This window comes from Danio rerio, chromosome 9, assembly GCF_049306965.1.
Source record: "Danio rerio strain Tuebingen ecotype United States chromosome 9, GRCz12tu, whole genome shotgun sequence".
Lineage (NCBI taxonomy): Eukaryota > Metazoa > Chordata > Actinopteri > Cypriniformes > Danionidae > Danio > Danio rerio.
This window is the reverse complement of record NC_133184.1, coordinates 22198649-22210000: the sequence shown is the minus strand read 5'-3', so window position 1 is coordinate 22210000 and position 11352 is coordinate 22198649. Positions and strand designations below refer to the sequence as shown.

At 33.7% G+C, this 11352-nt stretch overlaps 1 protein-coding gene and 2 long non-coding RNA genes across 5 annotated transcripts in view; 2 read left to right on the top strand and 1 right to left on the bottom strand.

Annotated features, from left to right (window-relative positions):
- The window catches only part of LOC141376109 (uncharacterized), a 607180-nt gene that overhangs the window by 544503 nt on the left and 51325 nt on the right, over positions 1 to 11352 (top strand). The gene's annotated exons all lie outside the window — the stretch shown is intronic.
- man1a2 (mannosidase, alpha, class 1A, member 2) overlaps positions 1 to 11352 on the bottom strand; it is a 214567-nt gene that overhangs the window by 170463 nt on the left and 32752 nt on the right. The gene's annotated exons all lie outside the window — the stretch shown is intronic.
- Positions 9999 to 10709, top strand: LOC103911637 (uncharacterized). 2 transcript variants are annotated; one of them, XR_012385311.1, is made up of 4 exons: positions 9999 to 10077; positions 10194 to 10261; positions 10352 to 10391; positions 10682 to 10709. It is a non-coding gene; the product is annotated as an uncharacterized lncRNA (long non-coding RNA). The 2 variants fall into 2 exon arrangements; XR_012385310.1 differs by lacking the exon at positions 10194 to 10261.

Below are 11352 nucleotides of genomic sequence, written 5' to 3'. Positions count from 1 at the left end.
ATAATAAGTTTAATAGGATAACAGTAGTCTGGCTTGCTACACAAGCCAGCCTAATAATAAGTTTAATAGGATAACAGTAGTCTGGCTTGCTACACAAGCCAGCCTAATAATATTAAGTTTAATAGGATAACAGTAGTCTGGCTTGCTACACAAGCCAGCCTAATAATAATAATAATAATAATAAGTTTAATAGGATAACAGTAGTCTGGCTTGCTACACAAGCCAGCCTAATAATAAGTTTAATAGGATAACAGTAGTCTGGCTTGCTACACAAGCCAGCCTAATAATAAGTTTACGTGAGATAACAGTATGTTGGCTTTTCAAGCCACCATAATAAGTTTACGTGAGATAACAGTATGTTGGCTTTTCAAGCCACCATAATTACATAACTGCAAACCATTACTTTTATGTGTCCTGCTTTCAATGAACCGAGCGTTCGCCATACAGTATGTACTCAAGACTCTGAGAATTAAATTACCATAATTACTGGCTTTTCTCATAAAAGCATGTAGGTTATTTAGGGAAGGAGCATTTTGTAACAAATGAAAGGAAAATTGTATTAACAAACAATTCTGATTTGCTATTCAAGTACAATAAAGACCAATTATTAGGACAGAGTGTGGGAGAATGTACAAGAGACTAATGATATAAATACAAGCCACAGTGTAACATAAGCTGATGCCACAAAACAGACAGAGAAGATTTTTTAGGTCTTGAGTCGGTGAAGCACACTAGACTAAAGAGAGAGCAGGAGGGGTTTGTAAGGAAAAGAGGTCAGGTGGATACAGTGACACAGACAATGATATTCTGGGGCGACGCAGGTTATCTCGGACTGCTTCGCCCATTGTTATATACGGCCTGGAAACGTTCGCCAGGTGACAGCGAGACTGGCCGGGGAAGTCAGACAAAACACCTGCTAAACTACACTGGCTCAGACTTAATGGTTGTATTTTGAGACATTATTTTGCTGATGGCGCGATTCAATTTTGTTAGAGGTTGCACTTGTGCCACTAACAATTTGTCTGCCTGATAAGAGCGGCTATTTCTTTTGCTTATGATACATATTAAACATTGTAAGCTACCATTGGTATTGTTGAGTTTTTAAATTACTAAGGTGACTAACCCTATTGTTGATTTACCATACTGTTGACTGACCATTTTAACAGCAGAAAAAATAACCTAAATGATGTTCTGTTATCTTTAAGTTTAAATGACTTTTTCTAAAATGAGCCCAACATCAAAAAACATTTTCTATTTTCAAATTTTCCTGAAAGTCCAACTTGTATAGGGTATTAGGGTACAACAATTGTCTTGGGGATTAATTTTGATTTGCCAGCAATAAAAGCATTTTTACACCACAGAATCTACAAGCACACAAATGTCTTTTAAGAATACACAGATTGTTGCATTGGTAACAGCATTGCAGATGCTTGAAGACTTAAATGGCTCCTATTTGACCCCTTTTACAAGACGTAATAAGTCTTTGGTATCTGTAAATGTTCAGCTCAAAATACCTATTAAACTATTATTATACAATGCAGAATATGCCCTATTGGGCTCAGAGCAAAATGCAGCTGTTTTCGTAACCTGTGCCTTTAAATGCAAATGAGCTGGTTCTCCCCGCCCATTGTTCCCACATGCATGATTCCAGCAGTTATGAATTACATGGTGATTTTATGGTCTTTTTTTACTGTCTTTTCTTTATTACAAGCATGCACTATTTTAAAAACGCTTTAAACTGCTGATCACAGAGAGCTGAACAGATCTTTTAATCCCAGTTTCTATGCAAATCCTGTTCTGTGCACTTTTTTTATATGCAGTTTTACAGAGTAGCATGGTAATACGTGCATGTCAATCAATTTGGTGGGTGGGACCCTAAGCTTAACCGTCACAGTAGCATGGGTGCTACCTTAGTGGGCGATACAAGGTCCACTACATAAATTGATGATCGCCTATGCCTACCCCTACCCTAAACCCAACAGTTACAGTAGCATGGGCGCTACGTTAGTGGGTGTACAAGGTCCGCTACGTAGTTGATGATCGCCGATGCCTAACCCTACCATAACCTCAACCGTCACATTAGCATGGGTGCTACCTTAATGGGTGGTACAAACTCCACTACGTAGTTGACAATCGCCTACACCTCCCCCTACCCTAAACCCAACAGTTACCATAGCATGGGCGCTACAAGGTCTGTTACGTAGTTGATGATCGCCTTCATCAAGTTGCAGGCTGCAGCAAAGACATCTTAAAACAGCTTCCAAAAGTTGATTTGGCATCATAGGTGCCCTTTAATAAGCAATTTATTTTCAAACATTAACATTTAGAAAATTTGGAAATGCTTCTACTAATTTATAGGCTTTCTGGTTATTATACCTGTTAAAGTCATCGTAGATCAACATTGTGAAAATACCTTCAGCAATTAAAGAGCAACAAGAAAATTTGATACCGGCTGTGATCTTTCAACTATTGGTGAGATTTAATGTCTTATGTTTGCAGAAGAAAGGTTTAATAATGCATCCATCTAGACATCTCTTCACGACTCTACCTTCAGGCAGATGCCTAAGAGCAATTAAAATGAAGTCCACACATTTTCTGAACAGCACTTATTAGACAATTGTTCATGCTTTTAATTTCTCTGCTCTCTATGCATTCTCATTTCATTCCCTGTAATTAGTAGGACATATATGCATTAATGGATTTATGTACGAGTACAGTATATTAGTTATGAATTTTAATATATGTTATAATGAGCTCACTAAGCAAAATTCTGTAAAATTATGTAGTTGTGGCAATAAATAAATGAATAAATTTTCCTAAATCAAATCAAATAATGTAGTTTTAATAATGATGTAAAAATAAAAGTGTTATTGTGAGTGTACAAAAAAAATCATTTATAATTTCAAATTCAGTTTTCGTAAAACCAATTCCAAGTGAACGCATGATGTTCGTTAACCCCACTAAGAGTGTTATCTAGCTAGCTACTTTTAATCTGGAAATGCTCAGAAATCTAGAAATCCCTTCATTTCATTTGGCTGGTTGTTAGCTACCAGCTGTATTTCATTGTTAGCCTGCAAGCTGTATTGGCTTTAACAGCCTTTATTTTTACTTAATTTTGATTCACTTTCACATCCAGATCTTTAGATGCATAATGCAGACATTTTCAACTGCTTCTGTCTGAAATCAACATGTCAGTTCTCCAGAAATTCTTCATAATTTCCCCAGGGAGTGACAAACTGACAGTGTCAGCATCATGGCTGGCAGCGCAAACTTGTCAGGCATAGCAATGGAGGGGACAGGTCTCGCAAAGGGTCAGTTGCACTCTTTTTTTGTTATTAAGCCATTTTAGTGGCTGTGCATTTGTATTTTTACATCTTTAGGCTATTATTAGAGCTGAAGAGCTTCAAAGAGACATCAGTTATTGATCTGCCAATAGGCTAACAGTTAAAAAAAAAACTACATCCAACTGGCTTACAGGTTATTTTGGGTTTTATTTAAAAAGGTATGTTTGCACTTGCAGTTTTGTTCTCTTTGTTATTGGTCCCAATCAAAATTAAAAATGAAACATTTTCTGCATCACTTAGCATTCACATTAACATTTTAAGGCTGAAAAATATGTATTTTTAAATCAGTATTTATAGGTATTTTAAAAAGCTGAAAGCTTATGATGAGTTTATAAAATGTATTTAGGAGTCAAAACTCCTCGAAACGAATTCCTGTTACACACCAAAATCAGCTGCAGTGAAGTTCATTTTTGCCACCTGTACTGAATTGTAATGGGCAGCATTGTGACTAAGATAAGAAAAAAAACAATTATGCTTGATCATTTTGATCAAGCATTGCTTCTTGTGACATCAATCTTATTTGATGAATTCAGATGTCTTTGGTCCATCATACATTTTTATTTCAGTCAACCACTACAGAGTTTGTACTGTACAGGTGTGTTGAAATAAACATTCAAATTTGAAAATGCAAAAATCAAAAAAGAGATTGAGTCTTAAGTCTTTTGAGGTAGTTAAGCAGTTACAAACAGTCAAATAACACTGGGATAACAGTTTATTGTTTACATAAAACCACGGACGTTTATGGTAAAGATAAAAATTGTAATATTCCAAAAATGAAAGTTGTAGGCAGCGATTATTTAACCGAAAAGTGGTGAAAACCAGTTTTCAAAAATATGCCACAGAATAATTCTTCAAAAATGTTTAATCTAGCAATAAAACATAAAGCTTTGTGAGTGAATAACTGAACCATTTATTGAAACTGAGACAAAAAAAAAATTAATTGTACAAATTCTAATGTTAGATTTCTAAATTCAGCATTTCAGCAACAGTAGTAGTAACAGTGATTTTTTTCACAGTACTAAATATAATTTATTTTTATTCAGCTGATTATATCTTCATGTTATTTTTAATAAAATTGCAGGTACTAAATTGTCTGTTAAAGCAAAAAGTTTATTGCAGGACTGTTTTTGTAATAACTGCAAAACAAATGACATTGGTCTCCTCTCTTTTTTAGCTGATCCGAAAAAATGGTCCAATGCATAACTAAAAAACCATAATGAACCATCCTAATCATGAGATTTGTGATCCGTTACACCCCTAGTGTGCACATACCAAATCAATTTGAAACTACTGTTACCTATGCATTTCATTAACCAAAAATTTAAGAGTATTAATATTTTATGTGTGATGACACCAGATATCAAATACTAGTCTGAAGCCTCATCTGCATTCAATTAAATGCTATACTTACTGCATAGTTTAATGCTGAAAAAATAAACCCACACTTTTACATCATAGTGCTTCATTAGCTTACAAGATATATGCGATGACCACTAAAGTTGTTGTACCAGAAAATAAGAGCTGTAATTACAGTAAAGTATTACTGAGTGCTGATGTGCACATTTTTGATGCGGGGGTTAAATGGCTAGTCTGCAAACAGGGATGTGTGTGAGCTGAGAAAGTGTAGGCACTAATGGCTACTTGCGAGGGACATGAGAGCAAAGGGTCTTTCTAATGACAGTAAACACCAATAACACTCTGCATCGCATTAAGAGTCCAGAAACCTGATGTGTGTGGTAACGCTCCAGTATAATGGATTCACCTACAAATCTCAGCCTGCAAACATTGGCCCCCTCTCACATTTTCTTTCTTCCGCCTGCAGTCTGTTCTGTTAGAAAGGCTTTCTCAAAGCTGCAGTAGAGTCTAGGTGATTTCACGGAAGGCTCATAATGTCAAACATACAATTAGGAGCATGTCAACATTTGTCTGAATTCATTATCCCAACTGAGACACAGTCAGTCGAGGGTGAATCAAAGTGTGGCTGCATTAACATGTTTAGCTCAATCCACTTGTTTTCATGAGAAATTTCATTATTTCCAGATATGTGAACCCACCTACAACCTCTAGGTGGAATATTCTTTGTGATATTATGCTGTCATTATATAATCTCTGTGTAATAGAGTTAGAATCAAGTAAACCTTAAGGACATAGCAGAGCTTTTACTTTTTTCCATCACATTTAACATGTTATGGTACTTACTGTTGATGCATACAGGATGAATGAAAAATGAAACAATTTAACAGCCATAAAGTGCACAACCAAACAACAATAGTCATCAAGAACATGCACATTTTTGTGTAGAAAATAAATAAATAATTAAATAAATAAATAAATAAACAAACAAACAAATCATTTAAACATTTAAACACTTAGAAATACGCTCTATCAAACTGTATTGGAAGACTCAACTAAAGATAATAATAAACATTTACATAGCGCTGTTGTAACCATTGACCAGGCAGATGGAGGAAAAGTGTCACAGAAGCTGCTAGTTAAAGTGAAGAGTGATTTATTTTACACAAAGTGAAGAACAAAAATCCAGCAAAAAGGCGAAAGTGACAAAATAAAAATAAAGAAATATAAATTATTAAAAAGCACTTTACAGGATTGTTTAGTTAAAACAAGACAACGATCTGAACAAAATCTGTTACTAATGCACTCTCTCACATAACACAACCTACTCTCCTACAGCAACACACACTAATTGAAGGTTTGGAAAAATCATGATACATATATATATATCCATGCCTAATATCCGATGGCCAGAAAGTGATACATTTTTTTATTATTGGTTACAATTTTGGTATTCCAGAGACTGTTGTGTACACCATGATTTTATATAAAATACAAAAAAAAAAACAAGCAAATTTAAAAAACAAATATTATCTTAATTCAAATGAGTAGCGGCTTGGACCAGGAAACAGTATTCAATACATCACCGACACCAATATGTCACGACTTAACAAGTGGATACAGCAAAAAGAAAGAAATTTCCTTGATTTTTGCAAAGAAATGCTCTAGCATTTTCAGTGGCTTAAAGAAACTTTGGAGGACATGCACCGCAAGCATGTTCTTTTAAATGCATTCATGATACTGTTGAGACTGATACTGGCAATGAGCTCATCCAGCAAATGCCTGAAAGGAATAGTTGCTTTTTTTTCTTTGAGAGTGGGAGGGGCAAAATGCAGAGAACATTATAATGAACATATTTTAGGTTTTTTATTTTTCAAATATACACTTTTAAATAATCACGTGCAAAACGTTGGTACAGAACGGTTTTATACAAATACGGGTCTCATTACCTCCCTACTTAAAATCCATGCCATGTTTGACATGAAATGCTGATATGGATGTGAATTATTTGAATGGACAATACATACTACTGACAGGAAAATATCCTAAAATATTATTCATCAAAACATTTTCAACCATGTAAAATGCAGAGAAGGACTTCCTTAAATGATGGCGGCCTACATGTAACTGCTTAATCTCATGTGCCTGGAAATGATCACTCACTTAAAATAAAAATAACTTTTGCAGCTTGTTCAAACTACTTATTTAAAGGGAGTTGAAACAACACTATCCAGGGCTTTACATTAACACCCGCCAACCCGCCAAATGCGGGTAGATTTCAGCTTTGCCGGGTTAGACAACCGCTCCAAATAGCCACTTTGGCAGATTGGAAATAATTTTTACATTGTAGTTTTCTTAAAGCAGGTTCCGACAATAAGGATGGCCCAATATGCGTGCAAATTTGATCTTAGAGCCGAGAAGCAACAATGCTGAAAAAAATAACTGTGTATGCATGAGCAAAAGCAGGTGAATACCATATGAAAGGATGATTACTCGCGCGCACAGGTGATGTGATGCGCGACTTTTAAAAAACGCGTACACGCGCTCCCGTTTACTTGCGGGAAACAGCTGTGTAGAGGAAGCTCAAATGGTGCGATCGGTTCTCTTTGAAATAGACTGGACAAAAAGCGATGCTCGTGTAAGCAGCAAACCTTTTGTAAGCAGCAGCAGCAGTCACTGCTTTCGTTTGAATTATTCTCAGGCACGTGATCATCCTTTCATTATCACTCATGGTATGTTTCACCTGCTTTCTTTTGCTTACATTTATTTTGTTAATATGGTTTAATCATCATCCTTTGCAATAACATTGCTTTAATACGAGATTAACTTCCCATTTATGTGTAGTAACCGCTGATCTGGGACCTTTAGCCAGGACAGATTACTGTGCATATTTTAGATACATGACAATAGATCTTTTTAAATGTCAATTTAAAAAAAAAAAAAAATTTTTGTCGAATAAAAAGTGCATGTATACAGCTATATGTTTGCTTGTTTTGACACATTTAAAATGTGTGGCTAAGAATTTTTTTTTTTTTTTTTGGTGCGGTCAGAGATAAATTTGGCAAATCCTAAATTTTGAGCCCTGAAAAAAGTCATGTGTAATAAAAACCAATTGCAATGCGACACAACCTATTTGCTCATGCACAGTGAGCAAGCTCACACAAAACACACACAAACAGTGAAAAAAAATAAGGAGGCATGTGGAAACACAAGATCTAAATCAAGTCATTTTAGCATGTCAAAGTCACATTTATTAAAATATATTTTCCAAGCAACAAAATTGTGGCTAGTGAACATGGCAAGTGGCTAGTAATGTTGGAAATCTACTAGCCACTACTAGTGGCTGGTGATCAAAAAAGTTAATGTTAAGCCCTGACACTATCCACTCGGCACCGTTGTTCTGTGGCTGCCGTCACATCATCCAAGTGGATGCTGTACACTGGTGGTGGTGTGGAGAGAACCCCCTCATGATTGTAAAGCGCTTTGGATGTATACACAATAAATGCGCTATATAAATGCACATTCCATATCTTAAAGTTGTTTTTGGCACAACCTAATTGGTTTATGTTCACTTAAATCCACTTAAATTTGTAAAACGGTTAATTCAACGTAATCGGTTTGTGTTGGGACAACATAAAGAAATTGTGTGGAACCCTGCATTTTTTTACAGTGCTGAATCAGTGAATGCAAACTATAAAATTTGTTTTTACAGTAAACATTAAAAATCACCTTTTACTCCCAAGTAATTCCAAACCTTCAGAAGTTTCTTTGTTCTGCTGACCACTACAGATGGTATGCATGTACAAAACATTCAACATCCATAGTAGGAATGGATGCAAGTTTGCAATATGTGTAGGCTGAGTAAATAATGACAGGCAAACTCTCCCTTTATAATTAATATGTAAATATATAAAGCCATCTTTCTCAAACATTTTAGTCATACTGGTAGCTAGGGCTGCACGATTAATCGAGAAAAGATTGTGATCTTGATTCGACCCCTCACACAAACTTAATAAAGGCGGTAGGGCTGCATGATTCTGGCAAAAAATGTGAATTACAATTTTTTTTGCTTAAAATCAAGAGCACAATTTTCTCATGATTCTGTAGATGTAAAGTCAAGGTTAATATGATTAGCCTATTATTATTGTTAACAGTGTCAGTACAACTACTCTAACCTACACTGTAAAAAATTTCCAGGTTTTCACAACAAGTTACTGTAATTTTTCACAGTAAATTACATTAGTATCCCTTCACAGTATTTAACTGAAAAATTCACAGTAATATGTTGTATTCATAATTTTATTGTGAAATTACGGCAGGTAGTATGATTACAGCAAATTACTGTGAAAAAGACTATATATTTTGCACGTTAGTTATAGAAATTCAAACCTTTTTTTAATTCAACGTAGAAATGAATACAAATTAACTTTTAACAGATAATAACAGAATGTTATAGCCCCCAAAACGATTTGGTTACCAACATCTTTTTGGTTGTACTGCACCATTATTTAATTTTTTTTACAGTTAACATAGAATATGAAATAATATTATTAGATTAGAGTTTTAAACAACTACATTCTAGCATGAAAAACAGTTAAAACTTCATTTTCTGACGCATATAGAGCCATCGAAGACGGGGCAATTGTCCCAATGTCTAGCCTGAAGACAGGCGCCTCTCGGCGGATACATGAGTAATGAGCGCCGTTACCGCCTGGAGGTCATAGATCTCCGCTACCGGCAAAACACACTTAAAATTACACACAATCTTTACTAACAATCCACAGATTTTGGTTTTGAAGAACTACATTCTCGCATGAAAAAGTGTTAAAACTTTATTTCATTACATATTAAAAGCAATATTTATAATATTATGTGCCTTCTCATCCACCATTACAGCTTGATGCAGCTTGGTGCGAAATGAATCCTGGGAGGAAAAAATAATAATTCTTAATACACTCCAAACGAACTTTATTCTTATTGTTAAAATCAGAGATATGTAATATTTTGAATGGCGAAGAAAAAAATTAACTTTATATTTCAATGAATATATCACTTTTGCACTGCTTCGGTTCAGGACTCGTGTGACATTGAATCAGATTCAGATATTTTATCAGACGTGTTCATAAGCTCATAGTCATCAACATGCAATTTGTGTACAAACAGTACACGAACCAAGCAATATGATGAAATATTAATGAATTATATGTCTGCGTCTTACAATATTATGCAAAATGGAATCGGTTTCAGGCGAATTCGACTCTTTACTGTTCACTTAAAGGAGCCGATTCATTGAACAGAACTGACTCGACTCGACCGCAAACAAGCGCCATCACCACAGACAACGCCTGCGTCGTCTCTTCACCCAACGAATTCATCCTCGGTAAGTGTTAAAATGTGACTTTTGTCCGTTAAATGATTGTTGTATGTGTATTTCTGTATAGTGCATGTCATTTTACTGGAATTTACCGAGTACTTTGGTTGTACTCGCACATACAGGGTTTAAGCGCGCCTTTTTTTAAACAAGAAATTAACGACGCCAGATGGTGATTGTAGTGTTTTCTGAGGTAACATAGCATAACGTTAACGTTAGTTCCTGAAAAAAGAAAGGGAATTTTCTTTAATTAACTTCTTGTTAACTGCATTTTCTGTTTCAGTACAAGACTGAAGTAAAGGTGAAATGACTGTGACGTTAAGGTAAGCTCTGGCTTTCACTTAAGTTAACGTTACGGTTAGTCACCATCATGTACGTTAATTTTGTTCACTGTTACGTTAACGTTAAGTTAGTTAAATAAACTAAACTCATTATGAAACAAGTCTTAACTGTTTTATTAAATGAGGCTTGTAATACAATTCAGTTGTATTATTTTAAACTAACACAGTACATATTGTATATTTCTCACTGGTGTTAATGCATTGCTAACATTTACTAATGAGAACTAATTGTATAGTGTCACTAACTGTAGATTTTATTTTTTGGTGTTCAGGTGTACCTGATAATAGCTGAAGTGTGAGGTGATTCTGACCACACAAATATAACCTAAATTCATTTTCACAATCTAAACCTATATATACACATATATATATATATATATATATATATATATATATACATATATATATATATACATATATATATACATATATATATATATATATATATATATATATATATATATATATATATATATATATATATATATACATATATATATATATATATATATATATATATATATACATATATATATATATATATATATATATATACATATATACATATATATATACATATATACATATATATATATATATATATATATATATATATATATATATATATATATATATATATATATATACACATATATATATATATATACATATATATATATATATATACATATATATATATACATACATATATATATATACATACATATATATATACATATATATATACATATATATATATATATACATATATATATATATATACATATATATATATATATATATATATATATATATATATATATATATATATATATATATATATATATATATATATATATATATATATTTATATATAGATTGTGTGTGTGTGTGTGTGTGTGTGTGTGTGCGCGCGTGTTAGGTTGAGTCTTATTCTACTCTT